At 46.4% G+C, this 21,478-nt stretch overlaps 1 non-coding gene across 1 annotated transcript; it reads right to left on the bottom strand.

Moving 5' to 3' along the window:
- Nucleotides 1-298: 298 nt before the first annotated feature.
- On the bottom strand, nt 299-371 carry TRNAT-CGU (transfer RNA threonine (anticodon CGU)). The gene has a single exon. It is a non-coding gene; the product is annotated as a tRNA-Thr (tRNA).
- Between the last annotated feature and the right edge of the window lie 21,107 nt (nt 372-21,478).

The raw sequence follows: 21,478 nt of genomic DNA, 5'->3' as shown, positions 1-21,478 counted from the left end.
TATTGACACCGATTGCGCTTCTCCCTCTGTCTGTCCCTCTTTCTCTCCCACTGTGTGTGTGTGCGCGCGTGCACGCAGATGAGGTGTATTGGGACTCTGTATTGACACCGAGTAGCTTCTCCCTGTGTGTGTGTGTGTGTGTGTGTGTGTGTGTGTGTGTGTGTGTGTGTGTGTGTGTGTGTGTGTGTGTAAGAAGGTAACACACACCAAGGACAAAATAGGGGAAATTACTTTTACGTATGAATTGAATTAAAGAAATGATGAATTAATGGAAATGAAAGTGGATGAAAAAACAACTTGCCGCAGGTGGGGAACGATCCCACGTTTTCGCATTACGCGTGCGATGCTCTAACCAATTGAGCTACTGCGGCGCGGTTTCCCCATCCACTTTCTTGGGTATTTATGTGTGATTACTAGAACTAACCGTGGGAGTGTTAGCCTGCGCCACCTGCGGCAAGTCGTTTTTTCATCTACTTTCATTGCCGTTCATTTATCATTTCTTTAATTCAGTTATTAAGTATAATTTCCCCTATGTTGTCCTTGGTGTCTTTGTTGGCTTCTCATGATATGATTAATAAATATCGCGCCCCTCGGTTAACCCCCTTTCTTTTCGTTCTTACATAACGAGGGTCTTGAATCTGGCAACATTGATGCCTTCAGGCAGCATGTGCGGGTTTACTGACCAGTCGCCTTCACCCAGAAAGATCACGTACTCGTTACGTCTGCGGCAGAAAGGACGTTCGACATCCGCCGCCAAGGTTTGTGAATGGTGGCGCTGGCTGACACTCTCATGGTTAGTTCTATAGCAGTAACACATAAATACCCAAGAAAGTGGATGGGGTAATCGCACCGCGGTAGCTCAATTGGTTAGAGCAACGCACGCGTAATGCGAAGACGTGGGATCGTTCCCCACCTGCGGCAAGCTGTTTTTTCATCCACTTTTATTACCATTCATTTATCATTTCTTTAATTCAATTAGTAAGTATGTACAAGTAATTTCCCCTATGTTGTCCTTGGTATCTTTGTTGGCTTCTTATGATATGTGTGCAGACGAGGCGTATTGGGACTCTGTAGTGACACCGTGTATGCCTCTCCCTTTGTCTGTCCCTCTCTCTCCTTCCGTGCTTGTGTGTGTGCAAACGAGGTGAACTGAGACTGCATTGACACCGAGTATGCTTCTCCCTCTATGTACGTGCGTAAGACTCTCTCTGTGTGTGTAGAGGAGGTGTACTGGTACTCTGTGTTGACACCGAGTATGCGTCTCTCAGTGTGTGCGTGTGTGTGCGCGTGTGCAGATGAGGTATACTGGGACTCCGTATTGACACCGAGTATGTTTCTTCATCTGTCTATGTGTATGTGTGTGTGCTGAAGAGGTGCACTGGGACTCTGTATTGACACCGAGTACGCCTCTCCCTCTCTCTCTTTTTCTCTCTCTCTGTGGTTTGTGTGTGTTCCAATCGTAGGAACTGTGCAATGTGCTGTTCCTTCTTTTTCAAGCGAAGCTTGTATTGGCTCAGAAGTTTCAGTGGTGTTGTGGTCACGCAAAAAACCCAGTTGCTCCCAGAGCAGAGCAGCTGCGGGAAGGTCAGTTTGATGAGTTGACAACTGCGCTGGCGCCGGAGCCTGAGTCATTAACAAGGATTCCAGCGCGCTAACGCGACGCGCGCAACCAATCAGAGCCGTTTCGCTTCCGCCGGGGAGGGAAAGGGTAGGAAAGGCCATTGCGCGCGGCCACGCGTTGTGCGTTCCCCCGAGTAACAGGCAGCCTTCGACGAGCGGCGGCGAGAACTCGCCCGTGAACGGGCTCGCCGTACGCGCGCCGATCCAGCCGTCAGAGCCACCCGAGCCTAGGCAATCCGACAGCAACGAAAAGATCCCTAGCTGAGGGAGCGGTGGCCGAAGTAATCCAACATCGTTATCTGTGGGTTACTTGACCGTGACGAAGGTCAGGTGCACGTAGGACAAGCTTCGCTTACACCCACATTCCGGTGAGGGAAGGGTTGGCCAATTTTTTTAGACAGTTCGCGCACGTTCGCGAAAGAAACTGCATATTGCACCCTTCTTAGCCTTCTTTTACCATTTCATAACTTCTAGATTGTGGAGAAGCCGTTTATAAGGCAGTTTCCAACATTTACAACAATACGTCTAGGGAAGTCATTAATTCATGTCCCACAAGGATAGCGAGACCTCATCGTTCTTGAATCTCGCCCAACAGGAACATTTCCACGGTTGTCCTTGCTGCGTTGTTCACTCGTATAGAGTCCTAGTAATGCGTTTTAAGGTAATGGACAAAAACACTGGAGGCTTGTAACCAATGCCGGTCGTATGCTTCAATTCTTTGCATATCATTTGATAAGGGTTAGTTAAAAAGAAAAAAAGGGGGGAGGCAAAAGGCTGAAGGTACACTTTGGTCATACCCGGTCATACGGTAGACCAAGCTGCGTGCTCTAAGCATCGGCAGTTCTTTTTCTTCTACCACGGATCGCGCTTTCCTCGGTAGTTTGCATGATGTTACGTATCCGGAGGCCTTTGGAGAAATTATGTGCATGTATATTCGTTTTCCACATCTCGTACACTTCGTACATGTCATCTATAACCAACCTTTTATATCGCACACAGAAGGTTAGTTACAAGCAAATTATTTTCAGACTTCACACATTGTTATCTCTTATTCCGTCCTAAGTTACTCGTCGCTCCGCTATACTATTCGCCGCATAATATTTTACATATCAGGTCAACTATTTACGCCGTGTATATACCATGCATATTCACATAAAAGAACCTGTACTGATCTGCGTAAATATTCCAATTTGCAGTTATGGAAATAGGGCAAAACTTCGCACTGAGGACGCTGTTTCTGTCCTGTTTACTGTGTGTAGTGGATAACGGGAATGTTTTCGAAACACTCAAGTATTTTGCATGGATTTCGTGGTGAAAACATTGTATGCTTGCTGTTCAATAAGCATATTTATTTATTTATTTATTTATTTATTTATTTTACAAGCAACATGATTTCGTTAACTATATAGAGCCCGTCCTCTCAGGCGTAATACTTTTCGTTATGACGTCCTTGTGCAACGAGCGTATTTGGGGTCGATTCCTACATGGCTTCTTTCACACGAACCCGACAAAATCGGGTTAAGTCTTGTTCGCTATCTGGTCGTCGGCTTCGTGTAAACGCTAGTGGGACCAGAACGTCGGGCCTGTTGAGTCAACCGGCTTGCAGTACGTGGTTTGACGGGCTCGACCCGCTTGGCAAAATGCATGTAAACGCGGTTGCATTAGCAAGGCGGCCGGGAAGTTACCGCGAGGACATAGGAAGCGGATCTTTCTATCTGCTCTGCGGCATTCGAGTACGCGGCAGTGCGCGTAGACCGCCATCTCCGAGGATAATCTCGGTCTCTTACAGCCCGTCGCGACGCGGAATGGTACGTGCGTCCGTCTGACCTGCTAAACTCGGATTCGTGTAAATGCGGCACGTGCAAGTTGGAAAGACTTTGCCTGAAACTTCAGCTGACTCGATGAGCACGCGTAGCGTTCATGTAAACGAGACTGCTCTGCGAGAATGGCCATGCCACTAAAGCTATGCAGCGTTATGCTTGATCGGTACTTGAAGCTGGAATCGCCCGGAAAAGCCGACTGCTGATGGCTCCCCCGCTCAGAATAGCCCGGCTGCCCCCGACTTGTCTGCGGCACAAGATGCCTCCTCCCTCCCCACCACCCACAGCAAACCTCTGTGCTCCTGATTTTAGCGTATTCATGTGGACTACGTTTCCTTTTTCTTTTACGCTCAGAAAATGAAACTTCCAAGGCCACTCATCTCAAACGGTTAGTGAGAGCTGAAATTAATGTGATGGAGGAAGAAAAAGGCTACGCGAACAGCGCGACTGTCAGCTACGAGTGCGAACGTGAGTACCGCTAATTACGTATGTGGACGTGCATGTGAACGTGAGCAAGTGCCGGCAGGGGCTAATGAATGTGAGTCTGAGCGCGAGTGACTAGCGTTGGATTCTCGTGAACGCGAATGAGTGCTGGTGAGTAGATGCGAGCGTTGGCCAGGAGCGGATTTGTTATAGTTTGGTCTAAGGAAAGAGAAAGCGGGCAGGAAATTGTTCACCATCACCGCACCAATTGTGACTAGCGTTAAATGCGGGTGGATGGCAGTGCAAATGCGAGCGAATGCTGGTGAATGGGTGCGAGCATTGACCTGGAGTGGATTTGTTATGGATTAGTTTAAGGAAGAGAAAAGGCGGCAGGAAATTGTTCACCATCACCGCACCAATTGTGACTAGCGTTAAATGCGGGTGGATGGCAGGTAAAACGCGAGCGAATGCTGGTGAATGGGTGCGAGCATTGACCTGGAGCGGATTTGTTATAGATTAGTTTAAGGAAGAGGGAAGGCGGCAGGAAATTGTTCACCGTCACCGCACCAATTGTGACTAGCGTTAAATGCGGGTGGATGGCAGGTAAAACGCGAGCGAATGCTGGTGAATGGGTGCGAGCATTGACCTGGAGCGGATTTGTTATGGATTAGTTTAAGGAAGAGGAAAGGCGGCAGGAGATTGTTCACCGTCACCGCACCAATTGTGACTAGCGTTAAATGCGGGTGGATGGCAGGTAAAACGCGAGCGAATGCTGGTGAATGGGTGCGAGCATTGACCTGGAGCGGATTTGTTATGGATTAGTTTAAGGAAGAGGAAAGGCGGCAGGAGATTGTTCACCGTCACCGCACCAATTGTGACTAGCGTTAAATGCGGGTGGATGGCAGGTAAAACGCGAGCGAATGCTGGTGAATGGGTGCGAGCATTGACCTGGAGCGGATTTGTTATGGATTAGTTTAAGGAAGAGAAAAGGCGGCAGGAAATTGTTCACCGTCACCGCACCAATTGTGACTAGCGTTAAATGCGGGTGGATGGCAGGTAAAACGCGAGCGAATGCTGGTGAATGGGTGCGAGCATTGACCTGGAGCGGATTTGTTATAGATTAGTTTAAGGAAGAGGGAAGGCGGCAGGAAATTGTTCACCGTCACCGCACCAATTGTGACTAGCGTTAAATGCGGGTGGATGGCAGGTAAAACGCGAGCGAATGCTGGTGAATGGGTGCGAGCATTGACCTGGAGCGGATTTGTTATGGATTAGTTTAAGGAAGAGGAAAGGCGGCAGGAGATTGTTCACCGTCACCGCACCAATTGTGACTAGCGTTAAATGCGGGTGGATGGCAGGTAAAACGCGAGCGAATGCTGGTGAATGGGTGCGAGCATTGACCTGGAGCGGATTTGTTATGGATTAGTTTAAGGAAGAGGAAAGGCGGCAGGAGATTGTTCACCGTCACCGCACCAATTGTGACTAGCGTTAAATGCGGGTGGATGGCAGGTAAAACGCGAGCGAATGCTGGTGAATGGGTGCGAGCATTGACCTGGAGCGGATTTGTTATGGATTAGTTTAAGGAAGAGAAAAGGCGGCAGGAAATTGTTCACCGTCACCGCACCAATTGTGACTAGCGTTAAATGCGGGTGGATGGCAGGTAAAACGCGAGCGAATGCTGGTGAATGGGTGCGAGCATTGACCTGGAGCGGATTTGTTATAGATTAGTTTAAGGAAGAGAAAAGGCGGCAGGAGATTGTTCACCGTCACCGCACCAATTGTGACTAGCGTTAAATGCGGGTGGATGGCAGGTAAAACGCGAGCGAATGCTGGTGAATGGGTGCGAGCATTGACCTGGAGCGGATTTGTTATGGATTAGTTTAAGGAAGAGAACAGGCGGCAGGAAATTGTTCACCGTCACCGCACCAATTGTGACTAGCGTTAAATGCGGGTGGATGGCAGGTAAAACGCGAGCGAATGCTGGTGAATGGGTGCGAGCATTGACCTGGAGCGGATTTGTTATGGATTAGTTTAAGGAAGAGAAAAGGCGGCAGGAGATTGTTCACCGTCACCGCACCAATTGTGACTAGCGTTAAATGCGGGTGGATGGCAGGTAAAACGCGAGCGAATGCTGGTGAATGGGTGCGAGCATTGACCTGGAGCGGATTTGTTATGGATTAGTTTAAGGAAGAGAAAAGGCGGCAGGAAATTGTTCACCGTCACCGCACCAATTGTGACTAGCGTTAAATGCGGGTGGATGGCAGGTAAAACGCGAGCGAATGCTGGTGAATGAGTGCGAGCATTGACCTGGAGCGGATTTGTTATAGATTAGTTTAAGGAAGAGGGAAGGCGGCAGGAGATTGTTCACCGTCACCGCACCAATTGTGACTAGCGTTAAATGCGGGTGGATGGCAGGTAAAACGCGAGCGAATGCTGGTGAATGGGTGCGAGCATTGACCTGGAGCGGATTTGTTATGGATTAGTTTAAGGAAGAGGAAAGGCGGCAGGAGATTGTTCACCATCACCGCACCAATTGTGACTAGCGTTAAATGCGGGTGGATGGCAGGTAAAACGCGAGCGAATGCTGGTGAATGGGTGCGAGCATTGACCTGGAGCGGATTTGTTATGGATTAGTTTAAGGAAGAGGAAAGGCGGCAGGAGATTGTTCACCATCACCGCACCAATTGTGACTAGCGTTAAATGCGGGTGGATGGCAGGTAAAACGCGAGCGAATGCTGGTGAATGGGTGCGAGCATTGACCTGGAGCGGATTTGTTATGGATTAGTTTAAGAAAGAGGAAAGGCGGCAGGAGAATGTTCAGCATCACCGCACCAATTGTGGCTAGCGTTAAATGCGGGTGGATGGCAAGTAAAACGCGAGCGAATGCTGGTGAATGGGTGCGAGCATTGACCTGGAGCGGATTTGTTATAGATTAGTTTAAGGAAGAGAAAAGGCGGCAGGAGATTGTTCACCATCACCGCACCAATTGTGACTAGCGTTAAATGCGGGTGGATGGCAGGTAAAACGCGAGCGAATGCTGGTGAATGGGTGCGAGCATTGACCTGGAGCGGATTTGTTATGGATTACTTTAAGGAAGAGGAAAGGCGGCAGGAGATTGTTCACCATCACCGCACCAATTGTGACTATATATCTATAGCGTTAAATGCGGGTGGATGGCAGTGCAAACGCGAGCGAATGCTGGTGAATGGATGCGAGCGTTGACCTGGAGCGGATTTGTTATGGATTAGTATAAGGCGGCAGGAAATTCTTAACGAGTCGAGTTGAAAACGAGAGTTTAAAGTCGCACCTGCGCCGCGGTTCTGATTAAGTGGTGCGGCTTTACCGCCTTGGGTGTCTGCTTGACAACATCTGAAACTACTATAATAGGTAGTGGCTGCCTTTGGAGGCGTGCAGCATGGTAGGCTACCGCTCGGTGCCGCAGTGCCGGACGTACGCAACGGAGCCGGTGTCAGCCTTATTCACACGTAGCCGCAGGACAAGGAGCTCCATGAAGCTTGGCTCACGAAACTATAACCCCCGTATTCAGAAATGCAACTTAAGTCGAAGCGCATGTTTTACTTGATTTATATGACGCCTGGCGTTAACGTGCCCAAAGTCGCTCACTGCGTTTCCTTCGGCGTGTTCACGATAGGCGTCACTTAGATCAAGTCAAGCATGGGCTTCAACTTAAGTTGCATTTCTGAATATCCGGGGCTTAGAACCGGCAGACAGCCATCAGCTACAACTCGGATATGCAACAAGCACAGACGCGAGGAAAATTTCTGCTACGGCGCCGGGACTGCGCGATGTTCGATGAGTAGCAGAAAACGCGCACTGAGACGCTCGCCCGCGCCCGCTTCCCGGCTAATGGCATGACGGTTTGGTCTATGAACTTTTTGATGCTAGATACTGGCAAGTTCACTGGAACGGAAAGGGAGCGATAAGACGCACATTAAAAAAAAAGGCATGGGATATGGTCATGTTCGTGTTATGAATTAATGCACCGGATTACGAAAAAAAAGCCGAGGGAAATCGCACGCTGAGAAGACCGATAAACATACAGTACATACAAACATACTTGAGAAATATAATATTGAAATGTCCAAGAATTTAAAAGACAAAAAAAAGATTGAATCGTCGCGACGGCACATCACAGTCGCCGTAGGCGTCGATGTCTCTAAACGATTATTTTTGAACAGTTCTGATAGCGTCCATGCAACAATGGTTGCTAGTGTACTGTCAAATGATCATATCATCAAATCATCATATGCATCATATGCTGCTGTCTGAAGCTCACGGCAAGGTTCGAAAACGTGCTCACAGCGAAATGAAAACATTGTGCGCGGACATGCATGCCGACGCGCAGTCGGTCGCTGCGAACCCATGCGATCGCTGCATTAAGGCTTCATTCTGTTATGCTTCATTTGGTTATACAGACCGCACACTATAACAACATATTTCACATAGCTCACTCTCAGTGTTTGCCTACCTTTCAGGCAAGAAGCCGGTTCGGGAGACTGCATCGCGGCAACCGCGCGAAGTGGCGATCACTGTACGTATTCGGCAAAGAAACAGCGTCTGTAAACGATTCTGTACTTTCAGTATGCCCAAGATTATTATTATCATCATCATCAGCCTGGTTACGCCCACTGCAGGGCAGAGGCCTCTCCCATACTTCTCCAAGTACCCCGGTCATGTGCTAATTGTGGCCATGTTGTCCCTACAAACTTCTGAATCTCATCCGCCCACCTAACTTTCTGCCGCCCCCTGCAACGCTTCCCTTCCCTTGGAATCCAGTCCGTAACATTTAATGACCATCGGTTATCTTCCCTCCTCATTACATGTCCTGCCCATGCCCATTTCTTTTTTTTATTTCAGCTAAGATGTCATTAACTCACGTTTGTTCCCTCACCCATTTGTGCTCTTTTCTTATCCCTTAACGTTACACCCATCATCCTTCTTTCCCTAGCTCGTTGCGTCGTCCTCAATTTAAGTAGAACTCTTTTCGTAAGCCTCCAGGTTTCTACCCCCTACGTGAGTACTGGTAAGACGCAGCTGTCATACACATTTCTCTTGAGGGATAATGGCAACCTGCTGTTCATGAACTGAGAATGCCTGCCAAACGGACCTCAGCCAATTCTTATTCTTCTGATCTTTTCAGTCTCATGATCCGGATCCGCGGTCACTACCTGCCCTAAGTAGATGTATTTTCTTACCACTTCCAGTGCCTCGCTGCCTATCGTAAACTTCTGTTCTCTTCCGAGACTGTTAAACATTACTTTAGTTTTCTACAGATTAATTTTTAGACCCACCCTTCTGCTTTGCCTCTCCAGGTCAGTGAGCATGCATTGCAATTCGTCCCCTGAGTTACTAAGCAAGGCAATATCATCAGCGAATCGCAAGTTACTAAGGTATTCTCCATTAACTCTTATCCCCAATTCTTCCCAATCCAGGTCTCTGAATACCTCCTGTAAACACGCTGTGATAGCATTGGAGGGATCGTATCTCCCTGTCTGACGCCTTTCTTTATTGGGATTTTGTTGCTTTCTTTGTGGAGGGCTACGGTGGCTGTGGAACCTCTATAGACATCTTTCAGTATTTTTACATACGGCTCGTCTACACCCTGATTCCATAATGCCTGCATGACTGCTGAGGTTTGAAGTTGAAGTTGAAGTTGAAGTTTATTCTCACCACCAACAGTACAGTGTGTTTTTACACAGAACAGTTGTGGGCGTGGAAAGTGGGAAAAAAGCTGCGCTAATGCAGCTTGACTAGCCCCACCTCCCATCCGTACAAGGCAGCAGAACGACAGCACAGCAAACTTCATACAGTCTTAACGTATGATAGAAAAAGAAAAAGAAATAAATAAAACGTGTACAATAATTGTCAAGTATACATACATGCGCCCTTAGGTGCCTAAAAGTACATGAATCATTCACGCACAAAAAACCAAAACCAACGACAAGAAAATTATTGCAAGGTAACATAACAGTAAGACATACTGTAAACAGAAAGGAGGGCTTTAGTTAGAATTTTTCTAGGCTTGTAGCGGATTATGTAAACATGTTGAATAGCTCCCTGCCTGAAAGGACACGCAAGTGATCTTCGGTAAGCTTGAACGTATTGAGTACGTGTGGAATGGTGAATTTTAACATTTGGAGACGGTAGTTCGTTCGCGTTCGGGGAATGTGCCAGTGTTCAGAATTTCTGATGGGACGCAATGAAATTTTTGGCTGTAATTGCGCTAAACCTCTTATTTTTAGGCTATTTCTACGAATTTCTGACCTTAAAGACAACAACAATTGATGTTCATAGGCAACACTGAATTTTAAAACCTTAAACTTCATAAATAAATTAGATGTAGGATCTCTATAGCCTAAATTGGCAACAGCCCGCAAAGCACACTTCTGAAGTGTATATATCTTTTTCTTTAATGTTTGAGTTCCAGATGCCCATACCAGCTGGCAGTAGCGTAGGTGGGAACTAAAAAGCGCATTAAAAATATGAAGTTTCTGGGGAACCGGCAGAAACGACTGACACCTCCTTAGCATACCTAGGGCTTTTCTTAGTTTAATACATAATTCTTCAATGTGAGAATCCCACAGCATATGTTGATGAAAGATAATACCTAATGTTTTGACAGTCTCTGAAAGTTCAAGTTCAAAATTATTTAGTAGCAGTTTATGCGAGTACTTGCAAGCCGTTCCTTTCGCGCGGAAAAGAACGGCCTTGATTTTAGAGCTGTTGATTGGTAACGAATTACGACAAGACCATTCAGATAATTTATGTAAAGTTTCATTAGCTGCTTGAATTAACTCATCTAGGTTTGCTCCTGTAAAAAATAAGCTCGTGTCATCTGCATAGAAAATGTATGTTATCGATCGATCTATGTTTACAATATCATTAATATAAAGGTTAAATAAAAGAGGGCCTAATATACTTCCCTGCGGTACACCACGTTTGATTTTTTGGGGCATAGATATTTCCCTATATATTGACACACACTGGTACCGGTCGCTAAGATAGCTCCTTATTAAAATTGTCAAGTCATTGTAAGTCATTAAGTCAAGTGTAACGCCTCTGATGCCATAATAGGGCAATTTTTCTAACAATGTTTGGTGATCAATCCTATCAAACGCTTTTGTGAAATCTACGAATACGCCTAGTGTGAGCTTTCTTGCTTCAATGTTGCCTAGTATGACCTCTTTCTGATGTAGAAGTGCTGTCTCTGTCGATACACCTGACCTGAAACCTTATTGTGCCGCTGTAATCACAGAATGCATGTCCAAAAATTTTGAAAGTCTAGTGAAAATAATCTTTTCCAGAGCCTTTGAAAATACTGGCAATACCGATATTGGTCTGTAATTACTCATTTCGTTTTTATCGCCACTTTTGTAAAGTACTGCGACCTTGGCTTTTTTCATACGCTGAGGGAACAGACCTGTGTTTAAAACAAGATTATACATATGGGTCAAACAAGGTACTAATAAATCGAGGACAAAAATAACCGGTTCCATTTTTATGCCGTCAATGTCCTCGCTTTTACTTATTTTAAGCTTCATAAAAACATTTGTAACCTCAGATTGTTCTGTGGGGCAAATAAATATCGAGGGTGTTATTGGCGTGGGTAAATAACTTAACGCATTCCCATCGTGAGTACTGTCCGATAAAGAACTAAAGTGGTCATTAAATTTATTGGCCAGCGCTTTTCCCTTAAATACATGTTTGTCAATTTTAAGTTCGTTGACGCGGGGCGCTTGTTTACGTGAAAATATAATTGTGTTTAGGATTTTCCACATTTATTTGGTGTCTATGATACCGTCGAAGATAGTAAAGTGATAATTACGTTTGGCTTGCCTTAATATTTTGGCAAGACTGTTTCTATAAGTTTTAAACATTTTAAACATTTAAACATCTTAAGTTTAAACATTCGACTGAATCAAACGCTTTCTCGTAATCAATGAAAGCTATATATAAGGGTTGGTTATATTCCGCACATTTGTCTATCAAGCTGATTGATAGTGTGAATAAGGTCTATTGCTGAGTAGCCTTTACAAAATCCTGCCTGGTCCTTTGATTGACAGAAGTATAAGGTGTTCCTGATTCTATTGGCGATGACCTTAGTAAATACTTTGTAGGCATCATCATCATCATCACCCTGGTTATGCCCACTGCAGGGCAAAGGCCTCTCCCATACTTCTCCAACTACCCCGGTCATGTACTAATTGTGGCCATGTTGTCCCTGGACTTCTTCATCTCATCTGCCCACCTAACTTTCTGCCGCCCTCTGCGACGCTTCCCTTCCCTTGGGATCCAGTCCGTAACTCTTAATGACCATCGGTTATCTTCCCTCCTCATTACGTGTCCTGCCCATGCCCCCATTTCTTTTTCTTGATTTCAACTAAGATATCATTAACTCGCGTTTGTTCCCTCACCCAATCTGCTCTTTTCTTATCCCTTAACGTTACACCTATCATTCTTCTTCCCATAGCTCGTTGCGTCGTCCTCAATTTAAGTAGAACCCTTTTCGTAAGCCTCCAGGTTTCTGCCCCGTACGTGAGTACTGGTAAGACACAGCTGTTATAAACTTTTCTCTTGAGGGATAATGGCAACCTGCTGTTCATGATCTGAAAATGCCTGCCAAACGCACCCCAGCCCATTCTTCTTCTTTTTATTATTTCAGTCTCATGATCCGGATCCGCAGTCACTACCTGTCCTAAGTAGATGTATTCCCTTACCACTTCCAGTGCCTCACTACCTATTGTAAACTGCTGTTCTCTTCCGAGACTGTTAAACATTACTTTAGTTTTCTGCAGATTAATTTTTAGACCCACTCTTCGGCTTTGCCTCTCCAGGTCAGTGAGCAAGCATTGCAATTCGTCCCCTGAGTTACTAAGCAAGGCAATATCATCAGCGAATCGCAAGTTACTAAGGTATTCTCCATTAACTCTTATCCCCAATTCTTCCCAATCCAGGTCTCTGAATACCTCCTGTAAACACGCTGTGAAGAGCATTGGAGAGATCGTATCTCCCTGCCTGACACCTTTCTTTATTGGGATTTTGTTGCTTTCTTTATGGAGGACTACGGTGGCTGTGGAGCCGCTATAGATATCATTCAGTATTTTTACATACGGCTCGTCTACACCCTGATTCCGCAATGCCTCCATGACTGCTGAAGTTTCGACTGAATCAAACGCTTTCTCGTAATCAATGAAAGCTATATTATAAAGGTTGGTTATATTCCGCACATTTTTCTATCACCTGATTGATAGTGTGAATATGGTCTATTGTTGAGTAGCCTTTACGGAATCCTGCCTGGTCCTTTGGTTGACGGAAGTTTAAGGTGTTCCTGATTCTATTTGCAATTACCTTAGTAAATACTTTGTAGGCAACGGACAGTAAACTGATCGGTCTATAATTTTTCAAGTCTTTGGCGTCCCCTTTCTTATGGATTAGGATTATGTTAGCGTTTTTCCAAGATTCCGGTACACTCGCAGTCATGAGGCATTGCGTATACAGGGTGGCCAGTTTCTCTAGAACAATCTGCCCACCATCCTTCAACAAATCTGCTGTTACCTGATCCTCCCCAGCTGCCTTCCCCCTTTGCATAGCTCCCAAGGCTTTCTTTACTTCTTCCGGCGTTACCTGTGGGATTTCGGATTCCTCTAGACTACTCTCCCTTCCATTATCGTCCTGGGTGCCACTGGTACTGTATAAATATCTACAGAACTCCTCAGCCACTTGAACTATCTCATCCATATTAGTAATGATATGGCCGGCTTTGTCTCTTAACGCATGCATCTGATTCTTGCCTATTCCTAGTTTCTTCTTCACTGCTTTTAGGCTTGCTTCGTTCCTGAGAGCATGTTCAATTCTATCCATAGTATAGTCCCTTATGTCAGCTGTCTTACACTTGTTGATTAACTTCGAAAGTTCTGCGAGTTCTATTCTAGCTGTAGGGTTAGAGGCTTTCATACATTGGCGTTTCTTGATCAGATCTTTCGTCTCCTGCGATAGCTTACTGGTTTCCTGTCTAACGGAGTTACCACCGACTTCTATTGCACACTCCTTAATGATGCCAACAAGATTGTCGTTCATTGCTTCAACACTAAGCTCCTCTTCCCGAGTTAAAGCCGAATATTTGTTCTGTAGCTTAATCCGGAATTCCTCTAGTTTCCCTCTTACCGCTAACTCATTGATTGGCTTCTTATGTACCAGTTTCTTCCGTTCCCTCCTCAAGTCTAGGCTAATTCGAGTTCTTACCATCCTATGGTCACAGCAGCGCACCTTGTATGATGCCAGGGTTAGCGCAGAGTATGAAGTCTATTTCATTTCTGGTTTCGCCATTCGGGCTCCTCCACGTTGTTAAGAACAGCCCGATGACGTGCAAGTTTTGCCTGCCAGTTGCGCCAACGGGCGTCATCTTGACCTGGAGCGCCGCCGCAAACCTCTAGCCACAGCGCACGACCTAGTAGGTCGTGCCACAGCGTCACCTCGTCGCCATTGTAACTAAACGGCCTCATCGTGATTGGGACTGAATGAGTTCGACGAAGCAGGCTTTGTGCCGCAACACGACACCGCCAACCGGATCGGCCGCGAGCGGGGGAGTTGCCGCGGGAACGTCGTCGGGGACCCGTTCCCACGCGCCGGCCAAGACGCAGGACAATGGTTACCCGGGTGCGCTACACGGGTTAGCTCCGAGTTCTACGAAGCCCCTCTGACGTCGGCTCCGGACCATGCACCTGTGTGTGTGTGTGTGTGTGTGTGTGTGTGTGTGTGTGTGTGTGTGTGTGTGTGTGTGTGTGTGTGTGTGTGTGTGTGTGTGTGTGTGTGTGTGTGTGTGTGTGTGTGTGTGTGTGTGTGTGTGTGTTTGTGTAAGCCGTCCCGGGGAGAGGCGGCGTGTTTACAATGACTGGACGAACGTTTCCGTCCCCTTGGAATCAAGGGGGGACCGAGTGTTTATAAGCCGCTGTTGTGCGGATGCTCGAGTCACTTTCTTAAGCAGTCATGTTAGACTGAGACACTCTCTCAAGCAGTCGTGTTAGACTGACGTACTTTCTCTCGCAGTCATGCTAGACTGATGAACTGCATGTAAATACTGTAAATAAACCCATATTCCTCGTTCTCGATGAGAAGCAGTCCTTCCCTTGATCAACGTCCTCAGCGTGGATAAGTTGGACGACGGCATGGGCCAGCTACCTTCTAATTCATGCCGTACTCCAATCTTGACAACGGATCACGAGCGATGGGATTGAGCCCCCAATCCTGACAACGTCCACTTTCGGCTATCCCGCTTGCGGAAGAAGGTATTCATTATCCGCATATTATTCCATTCTGCAAACTCTACTAATAACTCTCCCCTGCTATTCGTAGAACCTATGCCTGACTTGTCTCCAGCCTGCTGCTTGCCTACCCTGGCATTGAAGTCGCTCATCAGTATAGTGTATTTTGTCTTGACTTTACCCATCGCCGATTCCACGTCTTCATATAAGCTTTCGACTTCCTGGTCATCATGACTGGATGTAGGGGCATAGGCCTGTACGACCTTCAATTTGTACCTCTTATTGTTTCACGACAAGACCTGCCACCCTCTCGTTAATGCAATAGAATTCCTGTATATTACCAGCTATATCCTTATCAATCAGGAATCCGACTCCTAGTTCTCCAGTCGGATTCCTGATTAATAACCCAGGTAGCACAAAAGAGATACGTAACGTTTTCGTAGCGTTTATCCAAGACGATAAAAACGGGTTAAAGAAGACACGAATGAGAGAACTTCGGCGGGAAAACGTCGGATATCTCTGCTAATGTCCGGCTTAATTACTTTCTTGAGACGATCTAGAACGGTCTGCAAGACGTATTCGAAAAGCTGGTCTAGAAATAGGATTGGGAAAGACACAAGTAATCCCTTTGCCAAAACTATTCGTAACCAATTTCTAAACGTTTTTAGGACGTTATCAAAAAGCTGGTCTAGAAGTGGTCTTGGAAGGTTTACGATCATCTGAAGCTAATTTTCGCGGGTGACGGGCGCGATCAGACATCGTTGTTCAAAACACGCGTTTAGTTTCGCCTCACGCGACTGGCCTATGCCGCGCAGACGTCGTCAGCCGCACCCGTTGGCACGGCCTAGGCCAATCGCGTGAGGTGAAACTGATCGGGCGTTTCGAACAACGATCTCGAATCGCGCCCCAGATGAGTAGAAGCGTCGCTGTTGACTGTAAGAGCCATGGCGCAGTGCCAAGCACTGTTCCCCGCATGGCCGGCGCATCCTCTACCAAGTCGCACGAAAATGAGCCTGTTAGGAATAATAAATCCTTAATACCGCCTTTAGTAAGCTACCATGCTTACAACCACAATGGGAATGACATCCTGCAAAGAACAAATGGCCACGTCTTGGCAGGTGGCCAGACCAAGCCCTTCATGCCAAGAGTGCATGAAATGAGAACATTGTGACAAAGCAAGAACACTTTATTAAAATGTAATGCTTATGCAAGGTTCGAACAAAATGTGTGAGAAATGCAAATAGAAATGAAAGTACATCAACAATGGCAAAAGTCGCAGAAAGGATTCGTAATGAACTCGAAAGTGAACATTCACTAGCACATAAACAAAATTCCAAGTACACATACAAAAATGAACAGAAAAACCTGGAGTGTACTAAAGTGTCTAATTTATCATAGTAAAGTGCGCGTGCTATTAGATGGACTAGAGTTATGCAGAAGTGACATCGGAGCGAATGGAAGAAGTAGACTGAAAAATGCAAGAGTATGAATTGGATGGTAACTGCCTCCAAGCAATGTTACCAATCATCTAGAAGCTTGAAAAGAGCACAAAAAGAAATACCACCGCATACCATCATAAAACAATCCTGTGGCAGAAATAAAAAAAATGGGAACAATGCAAAATTGGAAATATTGCCTTTAGGATATATCAAAGAAGGTAATGGCGAGAAAAAAATAACCATACAACAAAAAAGCAATAAAGTGAAATTAGTACAGAATACTTAAACGGGGGATTCAGTGTAACAAGTGAACACTACTGTAGTACAGCGAACGATGAGACAGTAATGCTGCATCTTGCCACTCCAGAACGTGAGAAATGAATATGCAAGCCTCATATTAGAAACTTACATAAACATGGAAATAAACTGGAATGCACTGGAAGCTGCATTTGTGTAACAAAGGAAGCAATGGTCATAATAAATAGTAAGTGTTTTATCTAAAAAGCCCTTTACAAGAGGCAAAGTTGTACCTCTCTGGCAAAAATAAAGTTGCAACACTTTGCGCACATCTCCAGTCTCCTAAAGTAAAAAAAAGCACTCTGAATGAGAAAAACGTTTAAAACATGTAGCCCAGAGCAAATTCTTTGCCAGTTCACTCACACTTTCACATACAAAAACATTTGCCACAAAGTCCAGGCACAGTTCCACTGATGTTTACCAATTCACTCCCACTTTCACGTCCAAAAATATTTGGCACACAGTCCAGGCAGAGCTTCATAGATAAACAGCTTGAGAGCACCCTACTGATTATTGTGCAGTCCCGCTGCTGGAAATAGAACTGCCGCACATGCTGGTAGTGGTTTCAATCTAGACACACTTGCTGCCCTGGACAGGTATGTTCAGATATCTGCACTGGTGCTCTATTTTGTCGAAGTAGACACATTGATGCACTACGCTGGTAATTGAAATGTTTTGAATGCACAAGTATTGGCTTCACCAGAAAGACTTGCCCACATACCACCACTGGCATATATATACACTTGCTCTTCACTCAGTAGCATTGAACTTAAAGTGTTCCCTATGTGGGAGCCATGTGTAAAACCGGTGTCACACGAACACTCTCGATCGCGATCAAGCCCGATCCGGATCGAAATTATCGATGCGACTGGCTCACTCTCGTAGCTTGCGCAGAGGAGCCATCACGACCGAGAAATTCGATTTGTAACGGACTGGATAGCGGCTAAAAGAGCCCCGTGTGAAACCGGTACCAAATAATGCACAGACGTACGCTAGGAAAATGTGTTGCACAAGGACAAAGAACTGCGACATGCCCTGTTGTGCGAAGCGCGCGAACAGAACACATGTATATATATATTAAAAAAAACTGCGAGAGCGCTTCCCGAACTCCATGCGCACACATGGCACCCGCACGAACTCGGCAGGCCGCCGTAAAGCGCGAAGGGCGCACAGCGTACATTCCGACACATGTCCCAAACTGCAAACAATCGTACTACCTAAAGCATACAAGTTATTTTATACCAAGGGCATACTCGACTCACGTATGCAGTATGCGCAAGCGAGTTATGCAGCGTACATGCTGTATCCATTCGCCAAATAGTAAAATTGATAACAAGCACAAAGCTACAAGGGACTCAATACATTACTACCATTTGAGGCGTCAAATAAAATCGAATTTGGCCGTTTCATATATTGGACACAATATATGGACACATGTGGTACACGGTAATACCATGAAATACCCATCACGTGGGTAAAGGGGGCGAAAACACAATCGAGAACCTGAAGCGCAAACGATAAAAGCACGGTATGGTGCACGCAAAATTCTGTCAGTGCGCTGTAGCGCGAGGGAAGAAAATAGGGTGAGCACTTGACCTCACCTTTTGGGATACCGCACTAGTAGTGAATCATTAAAAAAAAGCCTGTTTGAACCAGTTCCCTTGTCTGCAACACTCTTGCTAAACGGGAGACTAAAATACCACGATGATGGCTCTATTGCGGAGATCGGCAAGGTGCGCACAGACAGAAATTTTGCCGCCTTTCTTTGCATTCTGCAAAATGCTTTCTTGTTAGGATCACGCATAGCGGCCGACCCCGACGCTAGGGACACACAGGCACGATTTCGTCCCTCTAACTTTCGTCCTTATACTGCCCTTAACGCCTTAATTACAGCGTCAGTGAAAAGGCGCCTCACATAACATGAGAGTGAACTTGAAGAGCTGATTAGTGCCCTGCACTCCGCGCCCTCCAATTGAAAACACTACTGATTTCCAAATTAAACTACACAAACAGATCGCACAACCCAAACTAATCACAGAACGTCGTTTTCTTGACGGCAAAACCCTGCAACACTTACATGACAAAGGGCAGCGGCAGCACATTCAGAACAGCCGCTATCATACCACAGCGCAATGCAAGTGCGATAACGTTATTATGCCCGGCTCAAACAGATCGCACAACCCAAACTAATCACAGAATGTCGTTTTCTTGACAGCAAAGCACTGCAACACTTACATGACAAAGGGCAGCGGCAGCACATTCAGAAAAGTCGCAGACCATAGTGCCATGCGAGTGCGATAACGTAACTATGCCCGGCTTCACGAATAACGTGGCCGCCTTGATCAAATAACAATTGAAAACACTACCGATTTCCAAATTAAAACCACACAAACATATCGCACAACCCAAACTGATCACAGAATATCGTTTTCTTGACAGCAAAACACTGCAACACTTACATAGCAAAGGGCAGCGGCAGCACGTTCAGAACAGCCGCAAACACACCACAGCGCAATGCGAGTGCGGTGACGCGACGACGCCATGACGACGCGACTATGCCCCGGCTCGCCCGGCTGCCCGGCATCACGAATCACGTGGCCACCTTGGTCACATGATTGGACGACGGTATCGCCACCTTGCGCAAGGTTGGATCGCTTTGATGGGTTGTTGAATATTTTAGAAGCCGCTAAAGAGGCTGACGCGCCGTGGCGTGGCGGTGGCGTTTTGAGTCGTTTGCAAAACGTATTCACCCCTCGTTTTTAAGCTGTCTGGCTTCCAACGTTATCAAAACGTATTCACCCCTCGTTTTTAAGCTATCTTGTTTGGAACGTCTTTGATGCGTCGATTTTGGTCAAAAATCCGTTTCAGACGTTGAATCCCTTAATGCGACGTTTTCAAGACTTTGTGTGCTACCTGGGAAGGATACAGCTGGTAACATACAGGATTATTATATCGACATGCAGTCAAAAACTTCCCTCGTTTTGAGAGGATACTTGCATAAATGTCCAGGAGAGCTGCCGCGTGGTGTTCTTATTGAGCGCCGTAAGCGAAACCTATGAGGAGCGCGCCGCATGATACCTCATACTACGCAAGGGAGGCGCTTTTGACAAATGGCGACTCCGTAAGTCCTCGCCCCCAATAGGCAACACGAGGCGGCGCACAGCTGGGCTGAGTTGTCTGGTAACGCTTGGCGGTTATGGCTATGCGCTGTTAAGCAAGAGCTCGCGGGATCAAATCCAGCCCGTGGCGGCCACATTTCGATGGGGCGAAATGCAATAATGCCCGCGTACCGTTCATTGGGAGCACGTTAAAGGGACACTAAAGTGAAAAATGCTTTCTTCTGAATCAGTAAATTACCGTTCTACAACACCAAAAACACCACTCCTACAGCGATAAGACGTTTGGTAAGCCAGAAAAAGCGCAAGAACGAAATACTGGTGGCGACGCCTACTTAAGTTCCCGCACCTGGAGGCTGTGACGTCTTGGATTTTGATGGCATCTTCTAGTACCTACTAATTGTATATAGCGGTACAGATTGGCTACGTTGTGTTCTAAAGGAACCAAATATCAAACATGGCAAGTTTCGGGAACCTTTATTCAGCCAACGCGGCCCAAATGCGAAAACATACTTTGGAAACCCTGACGTCACGCTTACGTACCGGCGCTGGGGTTTCGGCGCGATATTCAAATACTGATACTTGGACCTTCATTTTCTCATCTAATAATCAAACTATTTTTTTTAAATGATTACCTGCAGGGTCCTCAAACAATGATTCATTAGTCTAAACTGATTTATTGTTTCGCTTTAGTGTCCCTTTAAAGAACTCAGGTGGTCAAATTTACGCCTGGTTCCGTAAATCTGACCTTCAAGCATAGCCAAGGTCAAACTGGGACGCGCAGGGTACCGTCGGAGCCGAGAAGCGTCTGTGTGTTTCCCGTCAATACCATCTCGTGCGCCATCGAGGGGCGACACCTGAAACGCTACCATCACGCTCATCACGCCAGCCTCCTGAGCCGCCTTCAGTGCTACGCTAAACCATGCTATCGCTTTCAAGGCCTCGCATTGGGATAAAACTGACAATTTTATTCTCATGCGGAAGCCCTAGTCGAGAGCCCCACTGGCCTTAGCCGCCCGTCCAACCTGGTCGATCAGCGATTGCTGGTTGGCCAGGTCAGAGCTGGATAGTCGCGCCTCCAACTGCTCCAACGTGTGTTGTGCGGCCAAATATCTGTCTTTCAAGTGTTCAGCCTCAGGCAATGTGAAAAAGTGTAGGACTTCCGCCGCACCAGGGGCAGGAATCTCGATAGCACGCGTAGGGAGCGTGGCGTGTAGTCTTTTTTTATACGTGTTTTCATTTCGCGATATATAGGCTGGCGCGGACAATCTGTCGCGTGCGGCACGTTCCAAACGGAGCGAAGACTGCCTCGCTAATTGGGAGGACGCAAGAGGCAGCGTGTGGGTGACGCGTGGGCGCGATTCACAGCAGCCGCTGCAGACAGGCCTCCGCTCATGCAGCGCTTTGTTTCCATACGTAGTATCGATTGCGTCATCGGTGAATAGACGACACCCGCTACTCTGGCGTCATCTCGTAGCTAT

This window comes from Dermacentor variabilis, chromosome 1 (assembly GCF_050947875.1).
Source record: "Dermacentor variabilis isolate Ectoservices chromosome 1, ASM5094787v1, whole genome shotgun sequence".
Taxonomy (NCBI): Eukaryota; Metazoa; Arthropoda; class Arachnida; order Ixodida; family Ixodidae; genus Dermacentor; species Dermacentor variabilis.
Note: the sequence above shows the minus strand (reverse complement) of the source record. Positions and strands in the feature narration are given on the sequence as shown.